This window comes from Prosopis cineraria, unplaced genomic scaffold (assembly GCF_029017545.1).
Source record: "Prosopis cineraria cultivar Desert tree isolate PC_DT_omini unplaced genomic scaffold, ASM2901754v1 PC6, whole genome shotgun sequence".
Lineage (NCBI taxonomy): Eukaryota > Viridiplantae > Streptophyta > Magnoliopsida > Fabales > Fabaceae > Prosopis > Prosopis cineraria.
In genome coordinates, this window is record NW_026555337.1 from 40,292,771 (window position 1) to 40,301,580 (window position 8,810).

General features: G+C 39.5%; 1 non-coding gene across 1 annotated transcript; it reads right to left on the bottom strand.

Moving 5' to 3' along the window:
- Nucleotides 1–5,228: 5,228 nt before the first annotated feature.
- LOC129314728 (5.8S ribosomal RNA) lies at nucleotides 5,229–5,384 on the bottom strand. Its single transcript, XR_008594238.1, has one exon. It is a non-coding gene; the product is annotated as a 5.8S ribosomal RNA (ribosomal RNA).
- Between the last annotated feature and the right edge of the window lie 3,426 nt (nucleotides 5,385–8,810).

Sequence of the window (8,810 nt, forward strand, 5' to 3'; positions counted from 1 at the left end):
ATATACACACATCTGTATAAAAAAAATTAATTAACCTAAACTAATATCATAAATAGATCAAATAAAGCAACAAAAGTTTATAAAGGGTATCAAGAAAAGCATCTGCAACATAATACTTAAGATTTGCAAACCTTCTTCAGTATGAAGGTTCTCAACCGATACAAGACTTTCCACATAATTGAAAATACCGTGAAGATCATAATATTTAGGGATAGAAAACTTCCTAGGCTTGTAGTGAGATTGAACAAATATAAACTACTTATTGCTATAAATGGGTATTCAATTATTCGAGATTTGAAGGCAATTTCATTCATCCAAATAGTCATTGGATATAGATTGCATGAATAACAGAATAAGGATAGCCCGTATACTTTGTAGTCCAACTCCATTTCTCCCGAGACGCACTTGGACCCTCCTCCAGCCCCCATAATTCAAGACAGTATTGTGTAGTCATATAATCACAAAGTAGAGCAAGTTTGTTCTCAAACAAAGCAAGTAGGTAATTGTCATTAAATTCTGAAAACAAAGCAAGTTGGTAATTGTCATTAAATTCTGAAACAAGTATCGGTATTGATGTAAAGACTTCCTTTTCAATGTCAAATGAAACAATCAACGTAAAATCATAACCAACATAATTTTCCACGTCCATCTTATCCCTAATCCAATACATCGCTCCATTGACACAAACTGCCTCAAAAACAAGTGTTACTCCCTCTAAATTTCTGAACTCTACTTTTTTACATGACACCGAGCATAATGAATATACTTCCACACAATTCACCACACCGTATCCCTTATAAATTTTCACTATCTTGTAATTATTAAGAACCAAACTAAACCCAAATCCAAATCCTATAGGGTGATGAATAGTTGAGGCCACCTATTTACACTATAAAAAAAATTGACTTTCAACTGAAAAGTCACTACTAAAAGTTTTCATCATTACAAAAACTATCAATCAGCAATGACTTTTTTGTCACCACTAAAAAATAATATTAGTTTTACCCATCATGTGTCGCCACAGCACCCTTCCACAAGTCGCCACATCACCACTCCACGTGTCACGCCTATCTCACACCACTTGTTGCCCCCACCTCGTGTTATGTGTCATCATGTCACCAATTTATATTTTCATTTCACAAATTGACTCCTCCAAGATTTAAACTCATGACCCCCTTTTTGATTTATTCAAATTGCAAATTATATTATATTTTTTTGTCTAAAGTAAACTATAAATATAGTTGATATAATATCATTTGTATTATTTATTTAATTTTTTTTTACTTCTTGAAGTTATTATATTATTTATTTTAATGTTCATATTTATAATTATAATATAAAAATATCTAAGAATAAATAGTAAAAATATAGATGATTATACATTAGTTCATAATTATTTATTTTTCTAGCTAATTTCATTTAAAATTTTATTTTTAATTTTAATTAAAAATAACTCTTAACTAATGTAATTAGGTTTTTTTACATTACACTTTACTTTTTTAATTAGTTTTCATTTTTAAATTATAATTTTACAAAAAAATTATACATTATATTATCTATTTTTTATTTTATGTCGTAATATAGCATCAAATAAAAAAATCATATAGCATCACATACATAGATATATTTTGTATATTATAAAAGTTAAAAGTGAAATTTTAGAATATCTCATTTTTTTTCTTTTTATCTTTCTCTTTCCTATCATTAGCCATCAAACTGGGAGCATTTAAATCAAAATCAAGCTTTAAATGTAGAATTTGAATTAAAAAATTATGTTAGATGAAATATCATTCTATGAATGAATAAATTTAATTATCACATGTCTAATTATTATAAACAAGTACTGTTATTGTTTAAAATATCAATTTAGTCATAAAATATTTAAAAATAGAAACTCATTACTGCATTATATGCATTTCAAATTAAAAAATCAAATATTGGATTTTTGATAAATTCACATTGGCATATGCATTAGTCAATTTAGTTAAATTTGGTGTTATTTGACCAAAGCCAATTAATTAAACTAGCCTAAGTGGTTGTATTGAATCAAACCAAACATTACTTGATAATAAAAATTGACATAAAATAATATGGTTGGCTTAATTCTTTACTCTAACTCATTAGCATTAAATAATACCTTAACCTTATCTTAAATATATTAAATGAAAATTCATTATGTTATTTTATATATTCATTATAAAATTACAATAATGCAATAAAATTAATGTCTTAAAAAGTTAGATATTAAATTAAACAAAAATATAAAATAATGTTGAAAATATAAAATCAAACTTTCAGCAGGGACATTATAAAGTCGCCCTTGAAAGTCTCACTTTCAGTGGCGACACTATAAAGTGGCTATTAATTGTCAGCTTTGAAACTTATAACATATTTATTATAAAATTAGTTTTTAAAAAAATTATAATACATTTTAAAATACATTGATAATCAACTGATTGTCAACTTTCAACTGTGACACATGTCATCACTGAAACTTAGACCTTCGATAGCGACATACACTTATCGCTGCTGAAAGTCTAACAACCAGCAGCCACTATATATTGTCACCATAGAAAGTCACCCTTTTAGCAGTGACTTTTTTATTGCCGCAGATTGTTCATTTTCAACGACAACTTTTTAGAGTCACCACTGAAAGTTTTTTTTTTTGTAATAGTTTTGTTCACCTGTTTAACCTCTTTGATAACTAGATTCCATAATAAAAAAAATTATGAGAAAATACATCAAACCTATAGATTTCAACACAAAACAAGCCATTGTTGGAATCAAGGATCTGAGTATACGGATAGGAATCGAGCAAAGGTGCCTTTTGAACTTCAAGGATTTGCATTTGCAAATCATGATCCAGCAAACCAAAGTGATAGAGATTTGAGAGGGGATGTCCCTTTTGGCCAAGTCATAGAGGACATTGGTTTGGTCTCCATCGAAGCATAAAAGGAGGGTTTGGATGGTAAGTATGAGAGTAGTGGAGGTGTTCTTTGATGAAAATCTGACTCTTAAAGATATTTTTCCAATCTTTACATACGCATTGAAATTAGATTAGAGATTTTACAGGGAGTCTTTTGAGAAATAATGATATCTTGGGGAACAGAGGCAATGTTGTCTTTTCGAGCTTACGGATCCATTTTGCCGACTTCCCTTACCTACATTATTCCATCAACCAAAGGCTGTTCACTTTGGAGACCTGATGCGGTTATAAGTACGACCGGGCGTGGGAGGCACTCGGTCCTTCAGATTTTTAAGGGCCGCCAGGGGCGCACTGGACACCACGCGATGTGCGGTGATCTTCTAGCCACTGGACCCTACCTCTAGCTGAGCCATTTCTAGGGTAGGCAAGCTATTAAACAAAAAAGAGAACTCTTCCTGAGGCCTCAACTGACGTCTTCAGACTCCCTAACGTTGCTGTTAGCTACCATATCTCGATTCAGGAATGTTAACTTAATTTCCTTTCAAAGTGCGCGTGTCACACGCTATCAGACGAGCTTATCCCGTCTCTTAAGATTGACTAACCCATATGCAAGTGCCGTTCACATGGAACCTTTCCCCTCTTCGGCCTTTAAAGTTCTCATTTGAATATTTGCTACTACCACTAAAATCTGCATTGACGGCCGATCCGCCTGGGCTTGCGCTAGAAGTTTTGTAGTGATTGCCGAGCCCTCCTACTCACCGAAGCCTGGTGCTTGCCCTGACGACTGGGTATAGGTTGCACGCTTCAATGCCATCTATTTTTGGGGCTAGTTGATTCGGTAGGTGAGTTGTTACATACTCCTTAGTGGATTTTGAATTCCATGACCATCATCCTGCTGTCTTAATCAACCAATACCCTTTATGGGATCTAGGTTAGCGCGTAGTTGGGCACCGTAACCTAGCTTCAGGTTCATCCCGTATTGCCATTCTGCTTACCAAAAATGGCCCACTTGGAGCTCTTGATTTTATGGCACGGCTCAATGGAGCAGCCGCACTGTCTTACCTATTTAAAGTTTAAGAATAGGTCGAGGGCGTTACGCCCCCAATGCCTCTAATCATTGGCTTTACCTGATAGAACTCATACTCAAGCTCTAGTTATCCTGAGGAAAACTTCGGAAGGAACCAACTACTAGACAGTTCGATTAGTCTTTTGCCCCTATACCCAAGTTAGACGAACGATTTGTATGTCAGTATTGCTTCAGGCCTCCACCAGAGTTTCCTCTGGCTTCATCCCACTTAAGCATAGTTCACAATCTTTCAGGTCCCGACAAGCATGCTCTCACTCGAACCCTTCATAAAAGATCAAGGTCGGTCGGCGGTGCAGCCCGCGGGGGATCTCGCCAAATCAATTTCCTTCTGCCTTACAGGTTTACTCACCTGTTGACTCGCACACATGTCAGACTCCTTGGTTCGTACCTCAAGACGGGCCGAATGGAGAGCTCGCGAGCCAACACCAGGAGCGCGGGGGTGTTAAGGCACGCCGTGATGGTGGACACTGCCAGCCACGATCACAGCAATAATGTTACTACGGGCATGTCAACAGCACGAGCTTGGGCTGCTGCCGTAATCCGCGTCAGTCCACACACCAAGTCGAACGGCAAACCAACTCGTGTTGTTCAACATTCGACCGAGACGCTTCCCTCCCGACAATTTCAAGCACTCTTTGACTCTCTTTTCAAAGTCCTTTTCATCTTTCCCTCACGGTACTTGTTCACTATTGGTCTCTCGCCAGTATTTAGCCTTAGATAGAATTTACCGCCCGATTGAGGCTGCATTCCTAAACAACCCAACTCGTCAACAGCCCCTCTTGGTGTGATAGGGTCCGAGCATGACGAGGCTCTCACCCTCTCTAACGCCTCCTTCCAGGGGACTTAGGCCCGGTCTGCCACTAAGGACGCTTCTCCAGACTACAATTCGGACACTGGGGGAGACCGATTCTCATAGTATGCTTTTCCCGATTTGCACACTGTTACTAAGGGAATCCTTGTTAGTTTCTTCTCCTCCACTTATTGATATGCTTAAACTCAGCAGGTAGCCCCGCCTGACCTGGGGTAGCAATCAGGGACGCCGATCTGGCGGCTCGACTCGAGGGACGATGAGTGTACATGTGGGCTCGATTGACATCTCATCCACCTTTGACCGTGGTGGCTATCACTGAAGGGTGTCTTTCAGCTTGTCGAGAGTCGGGGCTCTCAAAAGGCCACCTTTTGCCTCGTGCAATTTCGGGCAATGGCAACATTGCGTGATGCCCAGGCAGACGTGCCCTCAACCTAATGACTTTGGGTGCAACTTGCGTTCAAAGACTCGATGGTTCACGGGATTCTACAATTCACACTAAGTATAGCATTTTGCTACATTCTTCATTAATGTGAGAGCTGAGATATTCGTTATCGAGAGTCGTTTTCATATGCAAGTGGCAAAAGACATGGCGCTGGCTTTGAGGCTACTACTTTTGGGCCGCCAGCGGCGCGCTACTTTTCTGCATTTACTTAGCGCCTCAGGCACCGAGGTTGGTTGTTGTGATAGGGGCTCAGGCTTGCACAGAGTAGGGCCACATCCCTGGCTCACACGAAGAGGCTCGCCTCGTGTGGCGACTTTCAGACCGGTTCTCGAGTCAATCTTTTGTGGGGCATCAACAATGATCCTTTCGCAGGTTCACCTATCGAAACCTTGTTATAACTTCTCCTTCCTCTAAATGATAAGGTTCAGTGGACTTCTCATGACGTCGCCGACAACGAACCACCTATGTCACCGCGATCTAAACACTTCACTGGACCATTCAATTGGTAGGAGCAACAGGCAGTGTGCATAAAGGGCATGGACATAGTCAACATGAGCTGATCACTCGTGCTTATTATGAATTCCTCATTGAAGACCAATAATTGTAATGATCTATTCCTATCACGATAAAATTTCAAATATTACCCAGGCCTGTTGGCCAAGGCTATAGACTTATTGAATACATCAGTGTAGCGTGCGCGCGGCCCAGAACATCTAAAGGCATCACAGACCTGTTATTGCCTCAAATTTCCTTATTCTGAATGGCCATAGTCCCTCTAAGAAGCTGGCCGCTGAGGGTTACCTCCGCATAGCTAGTTAGCAAGCTGAGGTCTTGTTCGTTAATGGAATTAACCAAATAAATTGCTTCACCAACTAAGAACAGCCATACACCATTACCCATAGAATTAAGAAAGAGCTCTCAGTCTGTCAATCCTTACTATGTTTGGACCTAGTAAGTTTTCTCGTGTTAAGTCAAATTAAGCTACAGGCTCCTCTCCTGGTGGTTCACTTTCATCAATTCCTTAAGTTTTAGCCTTGTCACCATACTCCCCTTGGAACACAAAAACTTTAATTTCTTATAAGGTGCCAACAGAGTCCTAAAAGCAACATCCGTTGATCCCTGGTCAACATCGTTTATGGTTGAGACTAGGATGATATTTGATCGTCTTTGAGCCCTTAACTTTCGTTCTTGATTAATGAAAAGATCCTTGGCAAATGCTTTCGCAATTGTTCGTCTTTCATAAATCCAAGAATTTCACCTCTGACTATGAAATACAAATAGCCCCAACTGTCCCTGTTAATCATTACTCCGATCTCAAAGGCCAACACAATAGGATTAGAATCCTATAATGTTATCTCATGCTAATGTATCCAGAGTGTAGCCTTGCTTTGAGCACTCTAATTTCTTCAAAGTAACAGTACCGGAGGCATGACTTGGCCAATTAAGGCCAGGAGTGCGTCACTGGCAGAAGGGACGAGCCGACCGGTGCACACCAAAGGTGGACCTATTGACCTAGCCCAAGGTCTAACTACGAGCTTTTTAACTGCAACAACTTAAATATATGCTATTAGAGCTAGAATTATCGCAGCTGCTAGCACTAGACTTGCCCTTCAATGGATCCCCATTAAGGGATTTAGATTGTACTCATTCCAATTACCAAACTCGATGAGCCTAATATTGTTATTTATTGTCACTATCTCCTCGTGTTAGGATTGGATAGTTTGCATGCCTGTTGCCTTCCTTAGATGTGGTAGTCATTTCTCAAGCTCCCTCTCCGAAATCGAACCCTAATTCTCCATCATCCGTCACCACCATAATAGGCCACTATCCTACCATTGAAAGTTGATAGGGCAGAAATTTGAATAATGCATCGCTGGCACTGAGGCCGTGCAATCCATCGAGTTATCATGAATCATCTCAGCAACGGGCAGAGTCTACATCTGCCTTTTATCCAATAAATGCATCCCTTCCGTGAGTCGGGTTTTGTTACACGTATTAGCTCTAGAATTACTATGATTATTCGAGTAATAGGTACCATCAAACAAACTATAACTGATTTAATGAGCCATTCACAGTTTCACAGTCTGAATTAGTTCATACTTACACATGCATAGCTTAATCTTTGAGACAAACATATGACTACTAGCAGGATCAACCAAGTAGCGAACCTTGGTGATGCCGCGTGCTGCCCATGCACCGGCCTGCCAAGAATGATGCAGGCGCGACGGTCCTCTAGGAGGTCAAACCTTCTTTCGAGACAAGCAAGGGCATCTGCCTTGCATCTGCACAGAGCACTGCGTCCGAGAGCATAGCTTATGACCTCAAGGGCCCGATCGACCGTTGGTGGCTCGAGGGAGCACGAGGAATGCTATCTAGTCCTCCAATGCCCCTTCAAGGGGCAACGGATGGAGAACCTTCTCAAAGCCATGGCTTTCCGCAGTGGCGATAAGCAACATAAGAACAACCCCCAAATCAAAACCGAGGCACAACACTTCAAAGGGACAAGACATGAGGACGATTGTATGTTTAGTAGTTTAATGCTCAAGCATAGAGCCAGCCAATATGGATAATCCAAGTACTATTCACACGCCCGCACATTTGAGCGAACCGATACCCCTGCATCAACCACTCCCTACGAGCCCAGAGGGCAAGGTAAGTAAATGGAAGGGACGAGAGGCACCGGCCCTGCACCACTAAGCATGAGCAATACATCAAGCCAAGACATTCGAGGAAACCATCAAATCTGAGGTAACAACATCATCCGCCACGATAAAAAACACCAACCCCTTACACACCCCGAACACTACTGCACACGGCAATCCACCCCCACGCAGGCTTATCAAGCAACATGAGGGGTGGGCCTTGTACGACATATCATAGTTGGGAGGACACACCACAATGAGTATTAAAAAATTTTCTAACACCTAGATCATATCCAATGGACCTAGGACTACTAATATAACACGTCACAAGCACCGAAACATCAATATAACCAAAAAATTTACTCCATAACCCCATTTGACCAAAAATCAAGAGGGGAGGTAATTGTGGCATTGCCTTTCACTCAAATCATTCAAACATACTCAAATCTTCATTTCTACACTTACACTAGTATTTTGGCTCTATAAACATTATATATTTCAACATACATAAAAGCTAAGGGCTCAAAATATAATTTAACATTTCCAATAATTGAAATAGTGCAAGGTGGTGATATGCATTCCTAGAATTGGGAATTCATATACCATTACACAATTAAAGCTAAACTAGAGGCATACAATAGGATATTGCTAATTCCCCGCCTCTTTAGTCTTCTTCCTCTTAACACCAGAGCTAGATCCTAAAAAATGTTAAAGGAAAGGGGGAAGTTAATAGCCACTCAGTAACCAAGGTTAAACCTACCCTATGTACTTTATATCAATTACAAACCAAATACATGCACAAGGAAGTCAAGTATGTAAGATAAGTCTATATATATCACATTTATCATTCTATAACTTCTTTAACTCCATAGCTAGGTGCATTGTCACCATATTCTTAAATA